This window comes from Zophobas morio, unplaced genomic scaffold (assembly GCF_036711695.1).
Source record: "Zophobas morio isolate AGI-343-1 ecotype UQ-CSIRO unplaced genomic scaffold, CSIRO_AGI_Zmor_V1 ptg000005l, whole genome shotgun sequence".
NCBI lineage: Eukaryota > Metazoa > Arthropoda > Insecta > Coleoptera > Tenebrionidae > Zophobas > Zophobas morio.
Window position 1 is genome coordinate 19,700,526 of NW_026972110.1, and position 14,891 is coordinate 19,715,416.

General features: G+C 33.9%; 1 pseudogene; it reads right to left on the bottom strand.

Moving 5' to 3' along the window:
• Positions 1-3,788: 3,788 nt before the first annotated feature.
• Positions 3,789-9,663, bottom strand: LOC135146037 (uncharacterized; annotated as a pseudogene).
• Positions 9,664-14,891: the final 5,228 nt, after the last annotated feature.

Below are 14,891 nucleotides of genomic sequence, written 5' to 3' on the forward strand. Positions count from 1 at the left end.
TTTGTGCCCTTAAATGAGAGCAGAAAATCACATTTTCTATATAGTGAGTAGAAAAAAATATTATGACATTTCTTCTAGTTACTTTTATTCCTAATTAGAAACAAACATTGCTACCATTATAAATTGGGGAGTCCTCAACAGTCATTTGAGTTAAACGATGACGCTTCTCTACGTTCTCTGTTATTACTCTCAATGTAAAACGTTCAATGATTAATTTCACTTAAACATAACTGGCTGAATATTAATTTACTACTTTATTAATTGGAATAAACATAATTACTAAGCTGATAAATTCAAATATACAGTAATAAATACCAAAGATCTTACTGATTTGGTACCGCTCATTGACGTATGTAAACCGTGTGGTGAACCAATGGAACAGCCTTCCTGATTCAATTGTTAATTCTCCCAGTGTTAACTGCTTCACGAACAGATTCGACACATTCAATTTATAAGTTTTAGTATATCCAATTATTTGTATTATTTAGGAGTGCAGCTTTTTTTCTTTTGTTATTGAAATTGTCTCTTATTTCTATTTGGATGCATAGGTTTTACCTTTATCCTTATTTTTGTATTAATAATATTAATAATAATAGAAAAATAAACGAACAAGCAAATTTTGTATCTCTTGTACCTTCAATTGATGGGACCGGATACACGAAGGAGGTGTAATCAACACCCACATTTGGGCCGATGAAATTTCGTACGCCATTAGGGATCAGCACTTTCAATTTCTCTCTAAATGTTTGTCATGTTGACATGATTAGAAAAATACGTGTCCTAGTAATTGTTTTTGACCATAGATTATTAATTATAATAATTATATTATTAGTGTCCATGGGTGATTGAGGATCCATGGGCGGGTAACCTTAATTGGGATAAAATTTTTACAATTTTTAGCTTTATAATTAAATAGTTTCTGACAAAACCCTATTAAAAAAGTTGTTGATTTTGATGAGTTCTATAACTCATTAAAATTAATGTACTTATTTCTAAGACATTCTGTATATGTTGATGTTGAAATAAAATTTTTGAAAGCAACCATTTGTTACGCCACTGGTATAAACACATAGACCATTGATTAAGTGACGTTCAAAGTAATTGTCAGTCCGTCGATTTAAATTAAAGTATAAAAGCAGTGTATTTTTTTTTAAACAAGGTGATAATAAAAAACACGCAAAGAAAGTGTTATCTTGCGAACTTTGATATGTAAAATCAGTATTAGTGCAGTCCTATCTTCGACATAACCTCACTGTGCGACATGAATAAATCCAAAACAAAACAAGATCGCAGTGACCAAAAGGCCACAAATAAATTAATAGACTCGTTATCCAAACTCGTGAAAGAGCAACCCACGACAACAAAAAAATGAACCTCTTCGAGGAGCAAAAGGGGCGAAAAAAGCAAACTGAAAGTTGTGTCATCTCTGAGTAAAACAAAAGCGAAACTGAAGCCTCTGGACATTACTACGAAGAAAAAGGACCGAAGTTTGAAACGGGAATCGTCTTTTGAAAAGTACGAGATCGTGTTGCCGTCGTTTGAGATCGTGGCTGATCATAAGAAGTTTGAAGAGCATGAGGAAAGTGTTAAGCGGTTGGATGTTTTCGATGAGGGGATGTTGAAGGTGTCTTTGGCGAGCGATTGTTTGAAGGAGAAGGAGTTCACTGGGGAGCTTCTGGATTGCAAGCACGTGTCGCTTGAGGAATTAAGCAAGAGTTTCTGGAAGCACTTGAAGACTTTGAAGACCATCATGAAGGGGGATAAATTTTCACAAAGACATAACTCAATTTTTAAGAGCGACGTACGTGCGGTTGGTCAGGACTTGACGTGTAGTACTAGTTGCGCCGTTTTTTCCTACGAACAAAAGGAGCATTTGTTGAAGTTAATAGAAGCAGAGTTAGATCCGGATAATAAATTTTTGGGGTATATTTTTAAAGTGTTGTTACCAGAACTGTGTCTGTTGATTTTTGTGGATGAACATGGGATGACTAAATCAGACGCAGAGGAGTATTTAGATCAACGACCGTTACACTTTGACTGAATATAATACACAGAATTGTAAAACTCTTGATTAAATATATTTCGTTTTCGAATTCGAGTTTCCTCGTTTTTTTTGTATTTCCTGTGAAAATTTGCAATAGTAATGTATATTTTTTTACACCATCAGAAAGTAGAGATTTCGGCAAACAAAAAGCACATCGATTTTTTTAAAAAAGCAAATATTATGACGTGAGAATTTTCGATTGCAAATTAGGGTGGTTTTTCGATATTAAATCAAAATAAGGGGAAAAAATAGATATTTTGAATTAAAAAAATTGCAGTGAGTTTGGGACATAAATAGGTAAGTTTTCACCAAATTTTGTGAATTTTTTTTTCTGGGAGATCAAAATAAAAAACCTAAAACTCGGTTATTTGCATTTTTCGCATAAATTTTGAGGTTATGTAAAGAAAATGTAAATACAAAACTTGTAGATCTTTTTATTACCTACAACTTTGCCATTTAACTTTTTGCGATAGGACTTGTAGTTTTGCCGGAAATCGTGATAAACCGTTTTCTACCTTTAAAAGCTCACCCTCTTCCACTTCCCGACCCCAGATCGCCCGTAAATTATTTTTCCTTTTATTTTTGTTATATTTTCTTCCTTTTGCAATGGATATCTCCCTGTTCTAATTTTTTTTTCGCTTTTTACCATTTTCAAAGGCTTCGGCATTATGAATTGGACTCTACTTTAAGAAATCATTTGAAAGAAGCAACGGTTTTTAAAGAAACGCCTAAAACTGTTGAAAATGAACTTTTAGATGCTATGAACGTAAAATTTTAACCGAAGGCAAAAAGGAATGTGGAGAAATCCTATTTTACATTTATTGAATGTATTTTTGTATTTATTTCCGGCACACAATTTCGTCTTTTAATTGGTAATAACAACCTGTTCTATATCTTCATATTTAACTCATTAATCAAATTGTGTACCCACATTTCAAAAGGTCAAGAGCCGCCCCTGAGAATTGACTCTTGTGAGCATAGGGAGGTTGGTCATGTTAATATTGTTCAGAACATCTTGTGTTTTATTGAAAAATATAATCATTAATTTAAAATTACTTGTATTTATGTGACAGTAACTGACATTTCAAAAAAGAAAAGCAAATTTGTTTTCATGCCATTGTGAAAATAAAAATTTTTAGTCAAAGTAAGCCGATACTGTATATATGTTGGGGTGCCTATAAGAAACAGGTAAGTGGGTCATTTAAGTTAAATCACCCCGTACATGTAAAAAATATATTTAATGAAAGTGGAAGGGCGCCATAGTCATTTTTTCACGGGCGGTCAAATGTCTAGCATCGGTCGTGTAACCTATTTTAAAATCGCACCGCATTTGAAATGTTCATTTGTTCATATTGATTGATATTGATATTTTGCTACTCATTTTGTTTGATTTTTACGAAAACAAGTAATGAGTAAAACGAGGATAAGTTTGTTTGAAAATAAATAAAAAATCCTGTTTTCCTAATATGTGTAGGTGTACAAAATTTATTAACGTAACAAAGTTGTGTACGTAGAAGAAAAGAAAATAAATAGACCCAAGACAACGGAAAAAAACATCCATACCAGCTTACAAAAGTTTAGGAAATGTTAACTCATAAAATTCAAACTTAAAAGAATTAACACTTTGGTTGAGTAAAAAAAATGCAAAAAGAACTTAAATTAACATTTAACAATATATCCAAACAACACTATCAATTGTTTTTACGGAGTTACTGTTGAGTAAACTTAGCAAAATACACTGTTATTCATTGATTACTTATGTCTTTGTATATATTTCAGCGATCCTTTTTAAATTCACAAAATTGACCAACAGTCGCACTTTATATTTTACAGGACTATAAAATATCCTCCTTGTCTCAGACAAGATATCCTTCTTGTTCATTAATACCATAACCTTTTCCAAAACTAGTCAGGAGTCGTTTCTGAGCAAGAATTTGAGCTAGGAGACTTTGGGGATTCTCGCTGGAATTGTGAAGAACGTCTGGCGATGGAACGGCATCTCGCTGATGGCGGAGAAGAGATTCATTGGCCGGAAGAGGCGGTGGCTCCGGGTTGCGCATATGACCTACGTGAGGAAGTGCCGGTATTGGAGGCGGATCTTGAAAATCCAGAGGTGGTGGATACAAAAGATAGGGGTCGGACATGTTGCAATAGGACCCGTCCGCTGGAGGTGCTGGCGATAGGCCACTTATGTACGACGATCTTACTGGAATTTGATTTACATATTTTATAAAGTCATGGGCCGAATGTACATTGTCAAAATGTGTTCAAGTACAGAGTTGTGCAATCGATATTTTTTAAACATCGAGATGAAGACAATAAATAATTCGTTTTTTTCCAGTGAGTTCACACTTGATTAACATTTGTTTTTTGCTTTTAATTCTAGTATTTTGTTTCTCTGCGCAAGCTCAGTGAATATTATTAATTTGATTATTTTAAAGCTAAGTTACTTGAGCCGACTTGATCTAACCTGATGGAACACGAGAATGTTACATATACATTGATTACCTATCTATAAAGAGAAATAAATTTGTTTCGTTGAAAGATATTTGTTTTAAAAATAATGTTATCGCATAATCTACAGAGATGCTGGATTTAAGTATGCAGACATATTTTTTTTCTTTGCTGAAGAAATTTGAAGACACTATGAAAAACCATCTTGCTTAAATCAGCTTTATGTAGTTGTTACTATGTAATAATAACGAAATTTCGAATAGCTTTCGAGTAACAAAATGATAGAGAATAGTAAACAATTACAAAAAAAAAATGTAATTTAACGACAACAGCTATGGAATAGCAAAAACTGCACACTGCGTACTTTACTAAAGAATTGGAGATGTCTTGAACGAATTTTTACTATTAGACAGGACACACAATTTTTTTGTATTTCATTTTTGAGACATAAAATCATATCAGATAATTTATTTTATTAAATATGATGAATTGAAATCGTAAGAGAAAACATCGTTTCTGAGATTTTTGAACTAATTCCTTGAGTCTACAAACGCCAAACGTTGAAACTATATCCAATCGTCTTCTTTTCACCAAATGAATCGATTTTGCATATCACAAGAAGTTCAGAATGGTTAAAACAAACTTGAATATGCTCATAAATGTTAAAAACGATTTGTTCTCTAGCTAAAATGTGAAAGTTTTCTTGGCATTTTTGATTTCATAGGATGGAACTAAGGTACAATTCACTAAATCAAAAATACATTTTCCAATATACAAGCGTTCCAAGAATCAGGTGATAAAATAGTTTGACGCAGTTTAGGAGAACCTGTCCACTCTCCATTAAAGAAAGTGTATGTGTGTCCAATTAAAATTGTCTCAGATAAGATAAATAAGAAAATTCTTTAAAACATAAATATTTAGATAAAGAAATATATATCTATACGTTTAAAATAGTAAAAGTGGAGTAAAAGTAACAAATAACCGATGATATTTTCATTTAGATAATAATCTAAACTGTTTAATATATAGAAATCTGAACACACTGTCTGCAATTAAAAAACACTTTACTGCTTGCTATAAGTCTTTTCGTAGACTAAAAACTTTTGGCACCAAAATATTAACAGATGTTTTTAGATGTTAACATTAAGTATTTACAAGTTTTGCAACGCTACAAATCGACCAGTTTCAAGCAGCTAATGTTTGCATTTTTCAAACAGGCGATCGTTAGTAGGTAGGTAGCAATCGAGTTCATTACCTGACATAGTGCCTTGATAGCAAAGGCTTTGGTCATCTCTAGCTCTGTTCCTATCATTCTCATAACTGGGACACACTGGCTGCACACCTGGGTAGTCCTGTTGGACCATGAAATAAATGCTCGTTGCTTTTTTAGGGCCATCCTCCTGGCAAAAATATTCGGGCGTTACTTTTCTTTCCATTTATATCGTTATTACTAACTATAACGATTTATGGTAAAGAAACAACGAAATTAGTCCGTTGTTTTAAAATTATGTGTCAAAAAATTACTTCACATTTTTGTTTTGTGCAGTTTTAGTGGAATAAATTTCAAAGCCGACGGCATAATAATGAATAATGCAAAAAATTTTAATAAACAACATGTATTAGTTTAATTAATAAAGGAGCTACCTTCATTTTTAATAACTGTAAATGCCAGTTTTCGTGTAAACTATTAGGACGTACAACTACGTGAAACTAACACAACTACTTAATTTTCATTTATTCACTTCATTGTTCCCTTTTCTTATATATAATTTTGAATTCAAAACCAACTTTTTCATAGATATTATTCGTACACACGTTCTTAGTAGTGACAATATTGTCCTGTAGTAATGGATGTTCAATTGAAAAAGTAATCGAGCTGCCGTTGCTTGTTTGATATTTGATAGAAGAAAATACAGTGAAAAACGCATACCTATGTTTATTAATTCACACTGTTGTGCATAAGTAAGTGATATTTCCGCGTTGTTTGCTGTCAGTGGTTTACTTTGTAGACATACTTTACAAAGTTACAAAAAATCATTACATTATAACCTTTTAACTTTCAACAACAGATATTTATGTGAAATGAACAGACAAATCACTTCAAAAGTATGCAATAAAAAATTCATAAAAAATAAGTTTTGGATGGAGCAATCAGACAGTATTGTTTAGAAACGATTTTTTATACACTATTTCATTACTTAAGCTGCTCTAAATTGTGCTCCTGCACTCAGAAAACAATGAACTTTTCACACAGTTATAAGATTAGGAGTAACGTATTCTGATAAATTTCTTATTTAATTAAAGACTTATTGATATAAAATTCAAGAAAAAAAGAACATGTAAAAAGTGATGGCGGTTTGAAAAATCTTCTTCGTCATAATAAGTATTATAGTTTTAAGGCAAAACTATTTATAATAATTTATTTATTTACGATTATACAGATGTAGCCATTTTGTCAAATAAAAAGACTATCTGAATGCTTTTTCACATCTTGTTGTCTCTGATCATGAATCTAATTATTTATATTATTTTGCGAACATTTTAAAGTTTTACAAAAGTAGAAAAGGTTAATTTTTAGTTACCGAAACTATAAACCTCTCAGCATTGTCATCATTTTCACATACACAGTCGTTGAGGATATTGATGAGCAATTGAAGAGTCAGTTTGGTCTATTTACAATCACAAGTGAGGTCTTTAATCAAAGAAATCAGAAAAATTTAATGTCAATTAGTATCATGTGAAAAATTAAAAGTGCTAAAAATTTTATTAAAAAAAAACTTACCACGTAATCGTTGTTACTCTCTTCGTTATTGTAAGTTGCGCTTTTCTCATTAACTGAGGATAATGTTTCACCTGCGACGGTATCGTTGTGGCTATTCGGAGCACACATTTCGATGGTAGCCGATGTACGAGTTTGATTACTTTGTTCTGAAAAAAATATGAAACAAGTATATAAACTACTGCGATCAAAAAAATACCCGAATGAATAAACTACCAAATGTGAAAACAAATGTCGGATTCTTTTAGCTCTTCGTTTAAGCATGCAACCGGCAACGAATTCGATGTTGGTAATTAAAAAGAAAATACCAATAACAGAAACACTAATAAATAACAATTCTCGGTAAATCTTGTTTATCCAACAAATCTGGTGGGGTAAATCTTCTCGATATGGTCGTTGTACATTGGACAAAAGGAAATAAAACGTATTAATTACCTGAAATCCGTTTCTTGGATATTCGGTGTAAGAACCAACCGATGAGCAAGAGGTTCATTAATATTATTAAGGTGCCCACAACAGTGCCCACTGTTATAAGGAAATCGGAGAATTTTTTTAAGTTTTTCTCATCTAAGCTGGGTGACGAATTAGACGGAGGTACTTCCGTATACCCCTCAATATATGACAAACCAGGCGGATCTGAGCACATTCGGAGTCAGAGTGTGTTAAACGATAAAGAGTGAAATTACTTACAAAATACGCTAAACTGCACTGTTGTTTTCATAGGTATGTCAGAGGATAACGCTTCGTGCATCGCTTCGCACGTGTATTCGGCACGATCATCTTGAGCTGTTGGCTTCAACGATATGCGAGAATGCGTGTCGTATCTGGTAACCCTTTTGTTCCCGTGTTTGCAGGGAACTTCAATTATTTGATCATCGCGATTGGCTACAATCAAAAAGTTTGTCATCTCAAGTCGAGCAAATATTTAAAGTGCTTACGTATGTTTAATTCTACGTTTCCTCTGTACCAGACAATTTTTGCTGCCGGTTTTGCATTTCGCACCCTGCATTCGAGATGGAACTCTTGATTTTCTTTTATTTCAATTTTTGAATTATGCCGGTGGTGTAAAATTTCAACGGATGATGGCGGCGCTGAAAAGAGTGAAATGTAATTTTTTATAGAAGGAAATATGATAAAATAAATTGTTGACATTTCGATAAATTCAACCCTCCCACTTTAGAAATCCAACATCAGTTTCATTAAGGCTACTCCATATGATAAAATAGCTATTAAAAGATCTCTACGTCTGTTTTATTTGCGGTATATCGGTACGAATATAAAAGTAATTCGCCAGTATATCGTTGAGGCATATTCAGGTCTTTCTGTGAGAAACAACCCTGTTTCAATTCAAATCTAATAATTTCTTTATCACAATGGATCATGACCTATAAGTTGTCATAAATAGTTGATACTTTAAAGCAGCAAATCACTAATAAAACTTAAAAATGTTTCGGTTAGGCAAACTTGGTACCAACAACTCAGCACGTGGTCGACCCATAGAAATTATATTAAGAATTGATACCGATGTTTTTGCACTCCTCGAATTTTCCAAAAACCTCAAAAATTCTGTTGAATATAAAAACTGTTCTATATTTTCGGACAAAACACCCAACCAAATAGAAAAATACAAAGCCCTTAAAAACAACTTTCTGAACGATTAGATAATGGTGAATCAAATTTAGTTATTCGGTACATTAAAGGAATACCCAAAATAATTTCTTTACACTAGTTGAATCACCCAATTACAATTTTCACTGTTATTATCAAAACGTACGAGGCTTAGAATCCAAAGTTCTTGATTTTTATAATAACATTTTTTGTCCAATTATGATGTGATTGGGTTAGTAATGAAGAATTATTTTCTAATGATTATTCTGTTTTTCGTAAAGAGAGAAATTTAATGTCCACAAATTTAACAAGAGGAGGTGGGGTAGTTTTGGCCATAAAAAACGTTTTTACAGTAACTGAAATCGATACAACATATTTCTCAATTATTTATCCATTTATAGGTGTTATTGCCGTCAAAATTCGTTTACACTTCAAAAATTTATAAATACATTGTTGTTACTTTTATTTTATATTCCCCGTCAGTTAAATTTGACGATTATGAACTGTTTCTAGATATTCTTAATAACCTAGATTTTACGCACCATGATAATGTTATGTATCTTGGTGACCTGAATACTTCCTCATTTATTACTGAGAATTTCAACAAATTCTCGAATGCTTTAACTCATTTTAAGGAAATACATAATTACATTCAATACAATACAATACTTAATTCTCACAATCATATATATTTTAGACTTAATATTTAGTAGTTTTAATTGCTTAGTAACTGAATTTAATTACCCTCTTTTATCTGAAGATTCCTTTCATCTGGCATTGAAAATTGATTTTTTGATTGATAAACCTCAAATTGTTCTATTTCTATTAAATACTAGTTCGAAACTATTCAACGCTAATTTTCCACTTCTTTATGTGATGCTCCTCGAAACTGATTGGTCATCCTTGGATAACATTAACGATGTTAATGCTGTATGTTCTAAACTATACGTAAAGTTAGACGATATGTTCTCTGCATCTGTCCCGTTGAAACACCACAAACGTAATTTGTCTTCCTACCCTGCCTGGTTTGATCGTGAAATTATAAACAGCTTACGCCTGAAGTCCAAAATGTTCAGCAAAGCAAAAAAGCTCAATTCTAGATATTTTAATAATTGATTTGTAAACTATCGCTCTTGTTCCAAAGTACTAATCAAGAAAGCCTACCAACGCTATATTGTTGAACTTGAAACTTCATTTACCAACGACCTCCGCAAATTTTGGGCTTACATTCAACTGAGAAAAGGCTCCTCACGTATACCAGGACTCATGAAACACAACTGCTTGGAATTTTCCGCCCCTTCTTCAATTGTGAATGCCTTTGTATCATTTTTTGGTAGAGTTTTTATTCATTCAGATGTAGATAATCTTAATATTGATCTTTCCTTTAACGGCTATTTACTCAAGGCATCGATAATATTCCCAAGTTCATTCTTAAAGATTGTATCTTCAACTTAGTTATGAAAACTTGAACTTTCCTAAACATCTGGATAACTGCCTGTGTTTCACCAGTTTTTAAAAAAGGCGATTTGAACAATATAGAGAATTATCGTCCAATTTCTCTCCTTTGTTGCTTCTCTAAAGTGTTCGAATCTATAATTCATAAACATATCTAGGGCTCTGTTAAAAATCTCATATCTCGTTCTCAACATGGATTTATGGAAAAAGAAACAATTTAGCATGTTTTACTCAATTCACCTGAGAAGTAATCTATAACCGAGGTCACGTCGACGTTGTCTATACAGATTTCTAAAAAGGCACTTGACCAAATTGACCATTTCATTCTGTTAGCTAAAATGAAACGTTACGGGTTCACTGACGCATTATGTTCTTTGTTTAGGTCGTATCTTGTTAATCGGAATCAATGTGTAAAATATAAGGAGCACCTATCTGATGCCTATGTACCAATTTCTGGGGTCCCTCAAGGGTCAAATCTTGGGCCACTTCTTTTTTTACTTTTTATTAATCATGTTACTGAGGTCATTGCATCTAACAAAGAAGTTTTCACCGATGATTTAAAAATTTCTCGCAGCATCACCTCCGTCAGAGACTGCATTTATTTACAAGATTTGGCTAATGTAATGAACTGGTGCGTGAAAAACCGACTTTATCTTAATATTTCCAAATGTTTCATTGTTTCTTTTTGTAGCAAGATTCATCTATTGTTTGATTAATGATTACACTTTAAACGACATTTTACTTGTACGGAAATCGGAAATTAGAGATCTTGGCATTATTTTTGATGAGAAATTGAGATTTAGACAGCATATACTAGACATTACGGCAAAAGCGTTTAGGATCTATGGCTTTGGCTTTATATACAGAAATTGTAAAAATTTTTAATCTGCATTGGCGTTAAATTCCCTTTGTTCTTCGCTAATTAGAAGTAGATTAGAATATGGTGTATTAATCTAGTTCCAATATATAATATTTATATTGCCATGTTAGAATCTATTCAACGCACATTTTTGAAGTACTTAGTATTTTTAATAGATGGTATTTATCCTCAACGAGGATACGATCGTAATATATATGTTGCTGCTTAGGTTTAATTAGAATTCTTTAAATACTCGTCGTATTATTAATCTAATTCAGTTTTTAATTAACCTTTTGAATAACAAAATTGATTGTACCCAACTTTTATGTCAAATTAACTTCATTATTCCAAACAGTTTTAATTATTAACCCACACTTAAGACACGAATTTCAGACTCCGAGGGTGCATTTTGAGGGCAGTTTGTCAGACTCCGTGAGAGTCAGTGTAAAGTACCCGATGGGGCGTGAAGACCCAGCTGTGTTGTGATGGCCGGAATCGGGTTGTGTGATAAGAACAAATAGTTGGGTGTTAAGGTATTGATAAGAGAAGGTAGCATGTTAGGGTGAACCTGGCCACGAGAGAAGTGTTAACGCGTAAAATCTCCGGCAGATACCATGGTATGTACCTCGGCACTGAGGGCGAGCTCAGGTGGGGTGCCTTTGGTTGTTGACCGACCGGTAGTGGCAGTGGTGGCAACCGAATGCAACAGAGAATACTTTAACTGATTTATAGATTAGGAAATTAACCCGGTTTCTGGAGGAAACATAGTGACGTATGAACGTGGAGGTGTCTTCTCTACCTTGGCCATGGCAGGGGGGCTGTGGGCGGGCAGTAGATCCTAAACTGGACCGCTTGGACGATTTCAGATAACTCGATAACATCACCAGAAGATCACGCGCCGTGAGTTGAAACTGCTGATCGACAAGGCGTAGGCTAGGGGGTGGAGGCCCCCTGGTGAGTTACCCTATTCTTCATCATTAGCGATAGATAAGACAGGTGTGTCTGTTTTCTCATATTCGTGATTGGGGCCGAACGATTTTCGGAGGTTATTAGAAAATGTTCCTCTCAACCTCCGAAAAGAGCTGTGCTTTCAGCAGGACGGGGCACCACCTCGTTATCACAGAGTCGTTAGGTACTATCTTGATGAGACGTTTGCAAATAAGTGGATTGACAGAGGCAGTGTGAATGCATGCCCCCCTCGTAGTCCCGACTTAACACCTTTAGATTTCTTCCTCTGGGAGGTTGTAAAAGAACAAGTTTACCAAAGTCCTATTCATATTGTGAAGATTTAAAAACCAGAATTAGAAATGCATGTGCTGCAATAACTCCTGAAACATTTGCTCGCGCCCGGTTGTCTTGAGTTGCTGATGTAAACGCAGACTAAAGGAGGACTACGTAGGTCGGATTTGGGTGAGGGTACGAGTCAGTCTACCACAAGCTTAGCGCTGTAAACGTCCTCAGAGCAGGTCATATTACAACGCTGACAAATCTAATTAAAGTTTATACTACCAAGCAAATTCATAAAGTGCTTCAGTCTTAGTTTATTCAAGAAAGTTTATTCTGACTTTTGCCTCTGGCACTTGATCTGTTTATGAGTTGCAAAAATCGCTTTTCTTGGAAAGTCGGTACGTTTTTAAAACTTAAAAACACTCAGTGAAAGTGATTTTTTTTTTGCGTAGGTATGTGACGAAATTTTTGTTATGTAAAATTCGTGACATTTTGCATCTGCTTATGAATATGCTTATGATATCTTCCACAAAATAAAAATTCCTACCTAAGACGAACTCCTCCGTCGCCCATTGCACCTGACCCGCCAAATTAGCCACCTCGCATTCCAGCATCGCCTCACCACCTTCTTGCACTTCCACATCTAGAGGTTGCACTCGGAAATATTGTTGTCGACCATAGACCAAACTTAAACCGACGGTCATTAAGTACACTGCAAAAAAGGAACATTGTTAAAAAAGAGTAACTGCGACGAGGGTTGCCTTGAAAATTTAAATTTATAGGATAGGTAAGCTGCTGTGTAGCTATGTTGATCCTTGTTCCAAACATTTTCTGTACGCAGGATCGGTATAAATGACTCGGGATAATTTAAAATTGCTCCTCAGTAGCTAAATAATGCAAACTCGAATGGGATCTTACAGATGTGGCCTTTAACGCCTTTGTACATTGAAATAGATTAATGCCAGGGATAGTGTAGGTATTGGTCATTATTTTTTTATGTTGGCTTGTTTTAAACCTATTAGGGGTTTCCTCGTTTACGTAATAATGAAGTAAGAGTAAGAATGAGTTAATAAAAAAGAGTGTATGAGTACAACTTTGAATCATGCAAAAACATATCAGTTCATCATTAAAATTTATCACAATTATTTCGGGGAGATAAATCTTTTTGTTACATATAAATTAGGTTTAAAAATTATAGTGAGTGTTACAGAAATCAACATCAGCCCCTCCCTCTTTTTTATATTTATTATTTTATTAACATTGAACGTCACCTGGGACATGTAATAACCCAGTGTTTAATAATTTTTTAAAGCAGACATTTCTCTGCCCATTTTACCACTGAAAATAGATATATCGCTGGTAAGATTATATAATTTTTTATTGACTGTTTACTTATTAAAGAATCATTTAGTATTTAGAAGTCTGACACTGACACATCAACACTAATCTCAATCAAACTGATGCTCTGACATAAAAAGGACAAATTAATTCACTTTTTTTTAAACTGTTAATTTCAGACAGTGATATCGTTTTTGTGAAAAACCTTTGACACAACGTCACTTTTGATTAATGACAAGGAGTACAGAAGTTATGAGAAAACAACGAAAATCTGCAATGGAGATATCATTTGATCTTTATGCCTAATTTCTGTATCGTGGAGACGGTAAGGGTGAAGACATACATATAGTTTGTGTTAGACAAAAATTACTGTTAACTCTCATTTTAAGACGTTAATTAACATTAATCACGTCATGTTACACCGGTGTATGAATTTTCGTCTGCTTTGCGCACCAGCCACGTGACGTCACATTGTCGTGAAAACTGTGCCTGAAATGCTCTTCTGGCAACTTCGAAAGCTGTCAAATGTCAATTTATCAGTGATTTGTGAGCTTATAACGGAGGTTGGGATTTGGTTCAGTTTTTAATCATGGGTTAACGTATCTTCGAAGGTTCTAAATTCAATTCAAATTCTAATAACATGTGTTCAGAATTTGGCATCGTTCGTTGACAGAAGCTCGAATTTAAAGTTGGCGGTTATGGCAGACACATGACGTCACACAAAATGCGCAATATCATACCATGTCTTCTTTTACCATGGTCCACAGGAGGTAAATCAAGTATAAATTAATAACGGCAGAATTAATTTCAACCTCTGCCGTCCCCAGGATAATTATTGCCTTTGAAACTTTTTGTCGCACATAAAAAGCCATAGTGCCACAGTTTAGTTACAAAATAAAAATCCTGCACTTACATGTCTGTCGTACGTAATCCATAATAGCCAGAAAAGAGTAATCCTACAAATGAACGTAATCAGTATATCACTGAATCTGTCACAGAACAAATGGAAGTTTCGTAAGTGTTTCACACTCACGGAGCGTTGAAGTCACTTTACTGAAATGTGCACAGAACTCGTGTGAAGAGTTACGTTTCCAGCAGCACTAATTGAGGAACCGCTAAGTAATCAC